Consider the following 11,360-nt stretch of genomic DNA (forward strand, 5'->3'; position numbering starts at 1 on the left):
AATAAATAAATAAATAAATAAATACAAGTGACGAGAACCCATAGCAAGAGCCAGACATGTAGATTCCAGAGGAGAGAGAAAGGAGGCCAGAGAGTGAGGTGTATAAGGACGAAATGTGCGTCTTGGAGCCCTGCCAAAGATATTTCACAGTTAACAGTTATTTAAGTACATTTTTGTCCATTTTGTAACTCAAAGTAGTTCTGGCCAGGTATAATGGTACTTAATCCCAGCACGTGGGAAGCAAATATGAGTGGATTTCTGTGAATTCAAGGAAAGTCTGGTCTATATAACAAGCTCCAGGCTAGGCAGAATATACAGGTAGACCCTGTCTCAAAAAACGAGGGGAGGAATAAAATGCCATTCCTCCATAGTTTGTCAAGTACATGGAATAAGCACACTACTTTGTTGGTTATAAGTTTAGAAGGAGTTTTTGTCAGCATGTTGTCTGTGTATCAAGGTGTATGTGTGTGTGTGTGTGTGTGTGTGTATGGCATATATATATGTATATATGTATATATACATATATATATAAAACTATATATTGAAAAATGATTTAAGTAATCATATGTTTGAACAAAGGCTATCTATTTTCCTATTCTAGATCAAACAAAGAGGAAAGGACAGTGTGCTTGATTAGAGTAAAGACGACGTCATTAGCCATATTGTATATACCGTCAAGCAACACACACAAAAATCCCTCAGCCACAAGACATCCACATATTGCATGTTAACCAGAAGAAAAGACAACATGGGAACCTGCTGCACACTGTTGACTACACACTTTGTACATTCAATTGGTATTTGTGCTGAGGTGATATTCCTATCTAAAACAACAACATTGTCTTTCTTTTGTAGCACAGAGTTATGCATTAAAATATGCATACATAATTAGTTTCCTATATATTCATGCCATCTTGAAAAGACAGACTATGGTGTAACCATGATTCTATTATGTATTGGTACGTCTGTAGACCAAGATATAATTTTTTAAAAATAAGTTTATTTCTTTCAAGGTTTACAAGTAACAAAGGTGCACCTTGTATTTAAAATCGCCATTAGAGCTGAGAGCGCGCATGCACAGTCATTTTTGTTTAAGAGTAATATTTTTACTGTAATAGATTGTAAGACATGGTGAGGGAGGGATCTGACAGAGATGAATGTGCCAAGCAAAACCACAACTGTGTATATTTTAAAGCACATCATGGCTTTAAGTACCATGTTGTTAAGGATTCTCATGAAGTGCCATAGACTGTACATCAAATTAGAGTATTATTTCTTCAGTGTTATTGTTTCTGGAGCCACATTTTGTTGCTTATTTGCTAGTACTAATCAATCAAAGGGCACCATTCTGTTCTTTTTTGTTTTTGAAACCAAAGCTGTCTCAGAAATGGCCAATTTAACTTTACAGTAACAATAGACAGCACAACACAAACTCAATACAGATAACCTTTCACTTACTGGAGATATATATAATAGATATATAAAATTATTTTAATGCATTGTAGTGTAATATTTATGCATACTCTACTATATAACATGTTATTCAAAAGGGATATGCCATTTCTGAGACACAGTAACAAAAAATGTTTGAGGAAATTATTTTGCTTCTATTTATAGCCTCTGTCAAAAGTCAAAAGACTATAAATGCTTTGCAGAAATGGGTTCACGTTTGCTTAAATGCTTCAGCACAGTCACATTCAAAATAGTGACTCTAAACAAAGAGAACAGCACTGTCATCAGATGCATGATAAACCAAAATATGAAAATGGGAAATGTTTAATTAACCTAGTAATGGGGTGGGTTAAGTACATGGGTGAATTTTATATGTGATTCTTTTGTTCAGATTAACTGCTTATAGCCTTAGAAAGCCTTTTAAAAAATTTTAAAAATAGATGTGCATTCAGTTTTTAAGAATGGATTCATCCAAAGGAATTCCCCCTTTTTTGTGGTTTGGATGTTGCAGCTAGTAAAGGATATTTTTGCTCTGTTCAGCAGTTCTAAAAAATCGCTGAGTAGGGGCCAGGTCACTGGCAGTTCTAGTGTGGAATGGGAGAAGTGAGAGTTCTGTTATAGAACTTTCCATACTTCCAAGTTTACTGCAAGTTTTTATGCTTGAGAGAGATGCTTTCTAATATAAGACTGATGTGTTGATTTTACTGATTGTACTGTACATCTATTAAAGCCTTAGATTATTACATTACGGGTTGGAACCCATACCAATGTAATTTCAATCGTGTTAAGAGAGTAATGGTGACTTCACATGTTATTGTAGTTAGTTACATTATAGAATATTACTTATTTTTCTTGTTAAAATGTAGTTTTTCATTTCCTACATTTATTAGATTTTCATTTTCTATTAACAGTTGAATACCATTTCAGTTTTTAGACTATTGTTTTATTAGATTTTACCAATGAATTTTTCAAAACACAAAAAAATTAAAGTAGTTTTTCTTCATAACATACTCAGTTTTAAATTACATGTAGTGTCATATGAATATCCGTATTATTGTTAACTAAATGATTTATATTTTACTGATTTAATATTACAGTGTAAGAATGTCAGTCATTGTTCTTGTCTAGTTTTCATTAAAAGAACAAAGATCTTTTATATGGATATCTTATAAATATATAATCATTGCTAAGTAAGAAGTTAAGTTGTTGCTATGGCAACAATCCTGGCAGACAATTGAGTAATATTTTGATGATTTATTTTGTTTGTAATTAGTTATTATGAGAAGATCTAGATCCTAGATATTAGAATAAAATTTATTTTCTACTGTATCCATTTCAAATGTTAAAGTATTGTTTAATATTTTTGAAATCCCTGAATATCAGGCCTTGTTATAAATAAGCTGCATAATCAATAAATAGAACAAGGGACTTTTTGTTGATAATCCAAATACTCAAAGTTTACGTAATGAGAATTTTAGCGTGTGTGCAAACTCTTGAGGGTTGATGATGCTGCAATTTAGCATGTTGGAAAGTCTAGAGAGAAGGTTGACTTTTTGCACTTCTGTATATAGTCAAATGAGAGAAACCTGTATAATAGCAAGATCTTATTTTGAATAAAAACGTCTATAATTACAAGGAGTTTTGTTAAGGCTAATGAAATGACAGACTGAGCAAAATTGCTTGCAAAAGTGGCACAGAGTTAGCACTCCATACCCTTCAAACACGTTGCTTTGCTTTTTGTGGACAGCTTGTAGTTTGCCAGGATTTTTCAGCTGGAAAGATTTGCCATCCTTCCAAGATCTCATGACTGACAAAACTCCATTGGGCCAAATCTGCCTGAAGATCATTACCAAAAAATAGCAGGTACTTCAGCCACTAAGATGAAATCATGGATCAGATATTCCTTACATTGTTTTCAAAACTACTGCATGTTTAAAACTTCAGCAAAAAGAGAGAAAGAACTATGCTAAGGACATATATTATTCAGATCGATATCTACCAATTTCAGTGGTTTAATGTTCACAAAATGAAATCTTCAAAACAACTATTGACTTTCACAAAATTTCAACCGTAAACAGGCAAACAAAACAGCACACCTGTAGTTGTTCTGTGATTGTTTTTTAATTGCTGTAGATCTTGTTCTTTCCGCAGGTGAAAAAAAAAAAAAGTTCAAATTTCACAGTTTTAATTTTCAACTCAGAAGCACTCAAAAAGAGCAAAATGTGACAATGGCCACTTGTTTAATGACTTGGTTGGCCAGCTGTCGCTCCAGCTGGCTACTGATGTTGCACTTACCAGCAACCCACCCACTTTCATCTGCTGAAAGGACAATGTGCTTGGTTTTACTATTATGTAATCACAACTTACTTTCTGCTTGTAGTTGCTTAAAATTATGTATTTTGTCTAGGGCTGCAATTTGTTTTATGCTTACTTTATTATTACTGCAGTAGTTGACTTTGCTGTATGGAAAAATAAAGCGAAATTGCCCTAATAAAACTTCTCTTTCTTAAGTATATGTGTGTATCTGAGATTGAGTAGTAAATTATTTCTCTACATTTCACATCATTTTGTACATCTTTATGAACATAGTCATGTATAAATTTTCTGGTTTTAAAGGATTGCAACAAAGGCAGTTAATACTTTCTGAACAATCATCTCTGGATGCTGAGAAGCTAAATGACTATCTAACTGATATTTGACCTGTGCTTTCTAAAAAAAGCTCAGCTCTCGCCAGGCAGTGGTGATGCACGCCTTTAATCCCAGCACTTGGGAAGCAGAAGCAGGCGGATTTCTGAGTTGGAGGCCAGCCTGGTCTACAGAGTGAGTTTCACGATAGCCAGGGCTACACAGAGAAATCTTATTTCAAAAAACAAAACAAACAAAAAACAAAAACAAAAAACAAACAAACAAAAGCTCAGCTTTCTACTCCACTAATGCTCTAGTACTTTAAGTGGTAGATGACAAGTGTGTGTGTGTGTGTGTGTGTGTGTATGTGTGTGTGTGTTTAAAAGAAAAAACACGATCTTCCAATTCTACACCTTTGAATTAAAGAACTGTAATTTGCTTGACTGAACTACTTGACTAGCTCTGAGAGTCAGTCTGAAAGATTGTTCCATCAATAAGATAATTCAAAGTGACACAGAGGTTATATATCTGGCTAAGCCAAACCCTGCATAACTCCCCAATGTGTGTGTGTGTGTGTGTGTGTGTGTGTGTGTGTGAGAGAGAGAGAGAGAGAGAGAGAGAGAGAGAGAGAGAGAGAGAGAGATCATGTGACTGACTGTATTTGAATGAACTATAATTTAAAGTCTAATTGCTGGTGATACCTGGTACCCAGTACCTGGGAGCTGTAAAGAGCAAAGTTCTAATTTAAAGAAATTGTATATTTCCTCATTTACTTTTATTATGTGTTCACTTTGGCTTTTAGTATTTGTCAAAGGCTGCAAACTTCTCACTTGAAAGTTGATTCATTTGAATTTCTAAAACTTACCACAAAGAATAATAATGATGATGAATGTATTATTATTGATGCAAGTCATAGATAGCTGCTCCATTACTATTTTGAGTTCTGTTGGACATTTATGTTATTCTTAACATATGCAACCATTGTGCATGGCATTCATCAAAAGGAGAAAGCTGTACAATTTTTTGAATACCGTAAGGAACTAGTGCTCTAGTTCTTCTTTCAGGTATCCTGAGATTTTTGTTAAAGATTTATTTTTATTATTACATGCATGTTTGTCTGGCTGTATGAGTATATGCCACCTGTGTGTGAATGACTGAAAGCCAGAAGAGGATGCCAAATCTCTTGGAGCTGTAGTTGTAGGACCCCAAGCAGTTGTAGGTCCTAGGAACTACACTTGGGCCCTCCTAACCATTGAGTCATCTCTTCAAACTCTATTCCGGATGCCTTTTAATTGATGAAAATAGTACCACAAAAATCCATTGGAACATTAACATTACTCCACAGGAAGCTGTACTCTATTGCAACAACAATTAAGTGCACCTGAAAAATATTGCATGTAATGTTTTTCCTTCTAAGCACATCCTTCAGAAGGAGTTAGTACTGCAGAAGTCCTCAGCTCATGGGATGGGACCCTCTGCTAGGTACCAACTCTTTCTTACAAACTCGGGAAAGACAAACTCATTTGCTGTACCCCTTACTCCATCACTCATCTAAGGGGTTTAGTTCCTGCTTTGGAATGGCCCTGCAGCTCAGCAGTATATGACTGTGTACAGTCTTTCTGAGACACTGGAATGGTAGCTTCCTTCACACAGCTATGCCTCTGCACAGGCAAAAAGAGCCTGCACAGCAACACAGTGTTATATTTCTGTTTGATATAACTCCATTCCCTGAAGCATCTCAGGAGCAATCAATCACGTTAGTAATTGAGGTGGTCCACTATATGTTTGGGGAAATACCAGTGTTATAATGATGCTTAAGAATTTCTAAACTTTTGAAAGCGTAGGATATATTCATTTTAAATTCAATCTGACCATGTCACAGTGCCTGGTTGAAATGACTTTATTGTGGCCCCAGTGTCTTTACCATCCTTAGCTGGCCTCTGACACTGTTCCCAGAGCGGACTCTAGTGCCAAAAGCAGTGAAGGTGATTATTCCCAGGACATGTTTGCCCAGGGCTACACTGAACCATTACAGCTCCACTTCTAAGATCTCAGGAGGTGGCCAGCAGCTGTCATAGGGCCTGTGTTGGGGACACCAAACAGCCCATGTCCAAGTGTGGGCTGGTGCTCAGCAGCTCCTTACCCCAAGGCCTGCTGTCAAATCCCCCTGTGATGAAACAGCGTGGCTGTACCACAAAGATTGGTAAGAATTGAAACCACAGTGGGATGGTGTCATAAGAGGCGTGTGCTAAGTTGTGTACTGACAACTTCCTTCGGCTACAAACTAAAGCCACGTTACAGTGCTTAAAATGAGGAACTTGCGACGGGAACACCTGAATTTATTTCCTGGTGCATTAAAGTTTTGACTAAGATAAGTTTCTTCGACTTTCTGTGACAGTTTCCAATTCAGGAATTTAGGAGCAAGAGTATGAACATTGCAGGAGGATTCAGTAGTTTCTAGATATTTCTGCAGTTTGGAATTATTTCCAGAGTCTTTAAAACATAGACATTTGCATCCTCAGACACCTGCTTTAATTGATACGGAAGAAATTCCTAGAATAACATCTAAAGTGGTGTAATGGGTACCTAGCTTAGAGCAAGTAATGAAAGACCTTAACAAGTAATTTTACTGGATCTGCTTTTCAAAGTCCCCCACTTGATCTGTACCTTTCCATTCTATTTCTGGGGTCACCCATTGTCTTTTGCTAGAGCCAAGTATACATCCTCTGCCTCCATCTGCTTTGCCATGTGTAGTTCTGGCCTTGCTCAGAGCTGAAATGTTATTACTGTCATTAGCACCACGCCACAACGGATCTCTTGTGGTACTTTCCTTCCAGTGAGTATTTTTAAAAACACGACTAAGATAATTTTTTTTCTAATTTTCTTTGAATATGTAATTTTCATTTTAGCTGGATATGATTACAGACCTGACTTCACCCTGTCACATTGAAAGCAACCACTCAGAAACATGGAGGCTTTACTATTTGATCCTTTAAAATTTTAACATAGTCAAGTTCAAACAATAAATGTATCACCAAGTAAATTGTGGTGTTAAATTTCACCATCTAAGTAGCACTAATACACTTTAATATATATACATGTTTATATGTATGTGTTCAGACTGAACCCAGGGCCTTGTGAATGCTATGCAATTGCTCTTGGATGCTTCTGATTTTAAACCCCACCCCTACATATTTTGTGGTAAGTTTATTATACATGTTTAAATTAACAATTACTTAGTTCAAGAAATATATATAAATACACACATGCGCGCACACACACACACACACACATATATGAACGCGCACACACACACACACACACACACACACATATATGGATGCGCACACACACACACATGCATATATGGATATGCTTATGCTCTATGACATATTCTTAGATGCTAGGAGAGACAATAAGAACCTTATAGGACTAATGCAAGGTAAATGGACTGTATTCCCTCTGACTACATGATGATCCTGTTTCCCTGTCTCCAACACCAGGCTCAGTCTTGTTAACTATTCTACAAGGTAACTTGAATAAGATTAACAACTAACCTTCTTTCTTCAGGGAAACATCAATATCCTTAGTCACTCCTCATTCGGACAAAAATAATGCAAATATTAATACCTACACACAATAAAATCATTATTGTGCACACTTATGATCCCAGCACTCAGACTGAGGCAAGTGAATTTGAGACTACAGCAACATGTTTCAGAAAGGAAAAGAAATACTACTGCAGCAGTTTTTAAATTAGTTTTTTTTTCAATCGATGCATACAAAATAAAACTGCATATTCTATAAGGGAACTGATAATGTGCACATTTTATTGTGAAAAGACAACTTAAACATGTATTGCCTCAAAGATTTTTCAGTATTTTTATAAAGAAAACATGCTCCCAATGCTTTCTCCTGACTCTTTAGACTCGCAGCGCATCACTGTTCTCTGCAGTCCTACCCAGAGCATCTCCTCATGCTAGGTGTAGCATTTTTGCTAAAGAAGAAAGAAAGCACGAATAGTGTTCTTTTCTGTAACTAGGAATTTTAGAGCATTTCTTATTCATAAAGCATTTTTACATTACTCATTAACATAAGAGAGCAACTTTAAGGTAAGATTATGAGACCTTAATTTACAAGTTTTCAAATTTTGCCATTTATTTTATTGTAGTAATCAAGTTTTAAAATAAAAGCTTTAATAAACCTTGCTTTTTGTTTTTAAATCTTTGGTGATTCTTTCACTTTTTTACTTTGAATTTATCTTGTTTTCTTAGACTATGTTCCCACTTAAATGAGTCAGAATATGTTCCCACTTAAATGAGTCAGTTCTTTAAATTTTTATTTTTTAAAATAAAAATTATAAAACATGGCTTTATTAATGTTGAGAAAGGACCCAAAATGTCCTACTAAATAACATTTTATGTTGCTTTAGTGACCAAACCCAAAAGGCCTTAAGCAGTGGTCTAAATTACCTGTGATTGGGATAAGTTTCCTTGTTACTGTCATCCCTTGTTCATGAATATGAACTAGTGTGAATTTCCAGTTTAATTTAACACATTAAGCTATCTATGGATATCTCTTTGCCCTTCCCCCTTACCTTATCAAAAAGATACCTTCAGTCATGAGCATTAGCTATATCTACATACAATACTTTTAACAAAAAGTCAACTATGCAAAATAGCTTGGGCTGACTTTCTAGCAGGTAACTATGATAACTGGGGGCACGAGAACTAGTACTCTCAAAAGTGACATTAAGCAGAGGCTTGGATGAAGAAAAATGGACTAATGTGACATGCCATCATACATGACGTCATACAGATGTGTGCTGTCTTTGCTGTTGAATGCTGAATCATTTCCCTTTTAGTATGAAGTGCCACAGAACCCAGGAACATTCTCCTTACTTCTGATGAAACATGGTAGGAAAACAGAAAATTAAGGGCCAGAGAAGAAAGGGAACTTTGTCTCTATGATCTCACTGGCTGAGATTTAAGAAAGTGCACACATTTTCTTCAATGAAATCAATAAAGACTGCCTTCATAGAGACATTACTGCTTCGTTGCTTTTGAAACAGAATGTTAAAACAGCTACTAACTCATACCTAGGGCTAAAAGTACATAGAGTTTAACCTTGTCCACACTGCAGTTCCATTTGTAAACCTAAACACTATACATCATAAAGAACCTAAGATGAGAAATATACACAAATCAACTCATATTTATTTAACTTAAACTTTAAGTAGTGATCCTAGTTATAAATTGTATCTTTTGAGCCATGTAAGGTCAAAAGCCACAGAACTAACGTGAACATGATGTTTGGGTGATTCAACAGTACCATAAAAACAAAACCACACAAAACACAAATGAAGTATACTGTCTCTTGATACATTGCAACTCTTTGTGATCAGTCATTCTGGAATTCGTCAGTAAAAATCAAAATCCTGAACTGGGAAGATAGCACAGTGGGTGAAATTCTTGCCATACAAACATTACAATTGAAGTTTGGATCCCCCAAAACACATAAATATTCTGGGAGTGTTGAAAGACTTAGAACCCCATCACTGGTCATACTCTGTGGTTAAGGTCAGTATGACATGACCTAAACTTCAGTCACCTTCTGAGGTCAAGGAAGGCAATGAGGCTAAAACCAACAACAGCCACCTCATGTGGTCAAGGAGTATACCAAGACTCATGCCCAAAGCCGATGGCCACCCACGCCTCTATTGCTCTTTGCCTTCTGTAGCTGTTCCTTATCCACAGTCTACTCAAGATCAGTATAGCAGGGTGCCTGAGACTTCTCACCCTTTCTCTTCCTTGTTAGCCTTTTACCTCTTTCAAATCACGTAGCCTCTCTCATGAACAGGAATTCTACTGTTCGACTTCTTGAAAGGTTAAACTTGTTGGCTTTATATGAGTATATGTTACTCCTGTTTTTCCAGTTTACAGTAACCCAAATGTCACACAGCCTACTCTCAGTTTATTTTGTTGCTCTTGCCTCTACCCTTCCCATTTCTATGCACATCACTTCCTTGACTTCCTACTTAGCAACATAATAATCAGTAATCCCAAGGTGCTTTCTTGTTTCCTTTTCTTTATTTTCTATGCTCATACCAACAGTAATGAATAAACCAATTGTCGCAGTACTATCAATCTTTGGCTTCCTAAAACAACTGATACTGAGGAGTAGCTAAGTTGTATAAAACTACTACTCCCTTTTATGGCTGTTGCACTCTTACAGAGGTCTGGAATATAGCCTGGTATTCTGAACATCAGTATAAAAAGAAATCACCCAAGTTGTACTATACCGTACCTAACCTAATATGTCTATACTTGCAAATAACTTCACTGAAAGCAGAAAGATGACCTGAATTTAAAAAGAAAGGAAAAATAAATAGCCAATGATGTAATTCCAGATAATCTCAGATGGGCAAATGCCTCACAGGAAACCTAAACTGTGCCACTCCTCCAAAAGTAACAAATTCCACAGCCTCTTCCTAGGAGAGAGTTCTAAATGAACCTCTTGAGACACAAATCAAAAGAACACTTATAAATGTGTTGAAAGATGTCAGTGAAGACATGAATGAACTTAATGAATCCCAAGACAATAGAAGCAGCTGAATGAATTAAGGACATAGAAATAGAATTTTAATACAGCAAAGTGCTGAAGGAAAGAGATGTTAGATAAGATGAAATAGAATGGCAATGAGAAGTCAGTCAGTCAAATAAAACGTGCATCAGAAAGCCTTTCCAAGGGAATGGACCACGGTAGAGGACATCATTGTCAGACCTTCAAGAGGAAGCTAAAGAATCAGAATATTTAGTGATAATCTATATAAAGTAACTGCAATATATCCAAGTATGTTTTATATGTGTAAACATACTTTGTATATACTATTCACATATATAATCAAATATAATATATCATACACACACACACACACACACAATGTGTGATCAAGCTGGAGGTGTGGATCAGTTAATAGAGCACCTGCTTAGCATGTAAGAAACTCTGGATTGCATCACCAGCACCTAAGAAAAATGGATGGTCTGTAAGTCAGCACTCTGGAGGGGAAGGCATGAGCATCAGATATTCTGTGTAATTCTCAGCTATACAGTTAAGTTTAAGGAGAGCGTGACTATATAAAACTCTGTCTCAAAAAATCTAACAAATGAAAAAATATGAAATAAAAAAATGTATAAGCAGAACATGCAAGATCTTTGGGATATCACGAAAAGAGAAAATTATGGGATTGTGAATAGGAAAGAATTTGATGCAAATGGCATAAA

At 35.9% G+C, this 11,360-nt stretch overlaps 1 protein-coding gene across 32 annotated transcripts in view; it reads left to right on the forward strand.

The window, feature by feature from the left end:
- Positions 1–3,965, forward strand: part of Mbnl1 (muscleblind like splicing regulator 1) — a 169,881-nt gene extending 165,916 nt beyond the window's left edge. For all 32 annotated transcript variants that reach the window (XM_031373970.1, XM_031373942.1, XM_031373964.1 and 29 more), the window contains one exon: positions 602–3,965. The gene's annotated coding sequence lies outside the window, so the exon portion shown is untranslated. The remainder of the gene's footprint in view (positions 1–601) is intronic.
- The last annotated feature ends 7,395 nt before the right edge of the window (positions 3,966–11,360 follow it).

The sequence above is a fragment of the Mastomys coucha genome, unplaced genomic scaffold (assembly GCF_008632895.1).
Source record: "Mastomys coucha isolate ucsf_1 unplaced genomic scaffold, UCSF_Mcou_1 pScaffold16, whole genome shotgun sequence".
Taxonomy (NCBI): domain Eukaryota; kingdom Metazoa; phylum Chordata; class Mammalia; order Rodentia; family Muridae; genus Mastomys; species Mastomys coucha.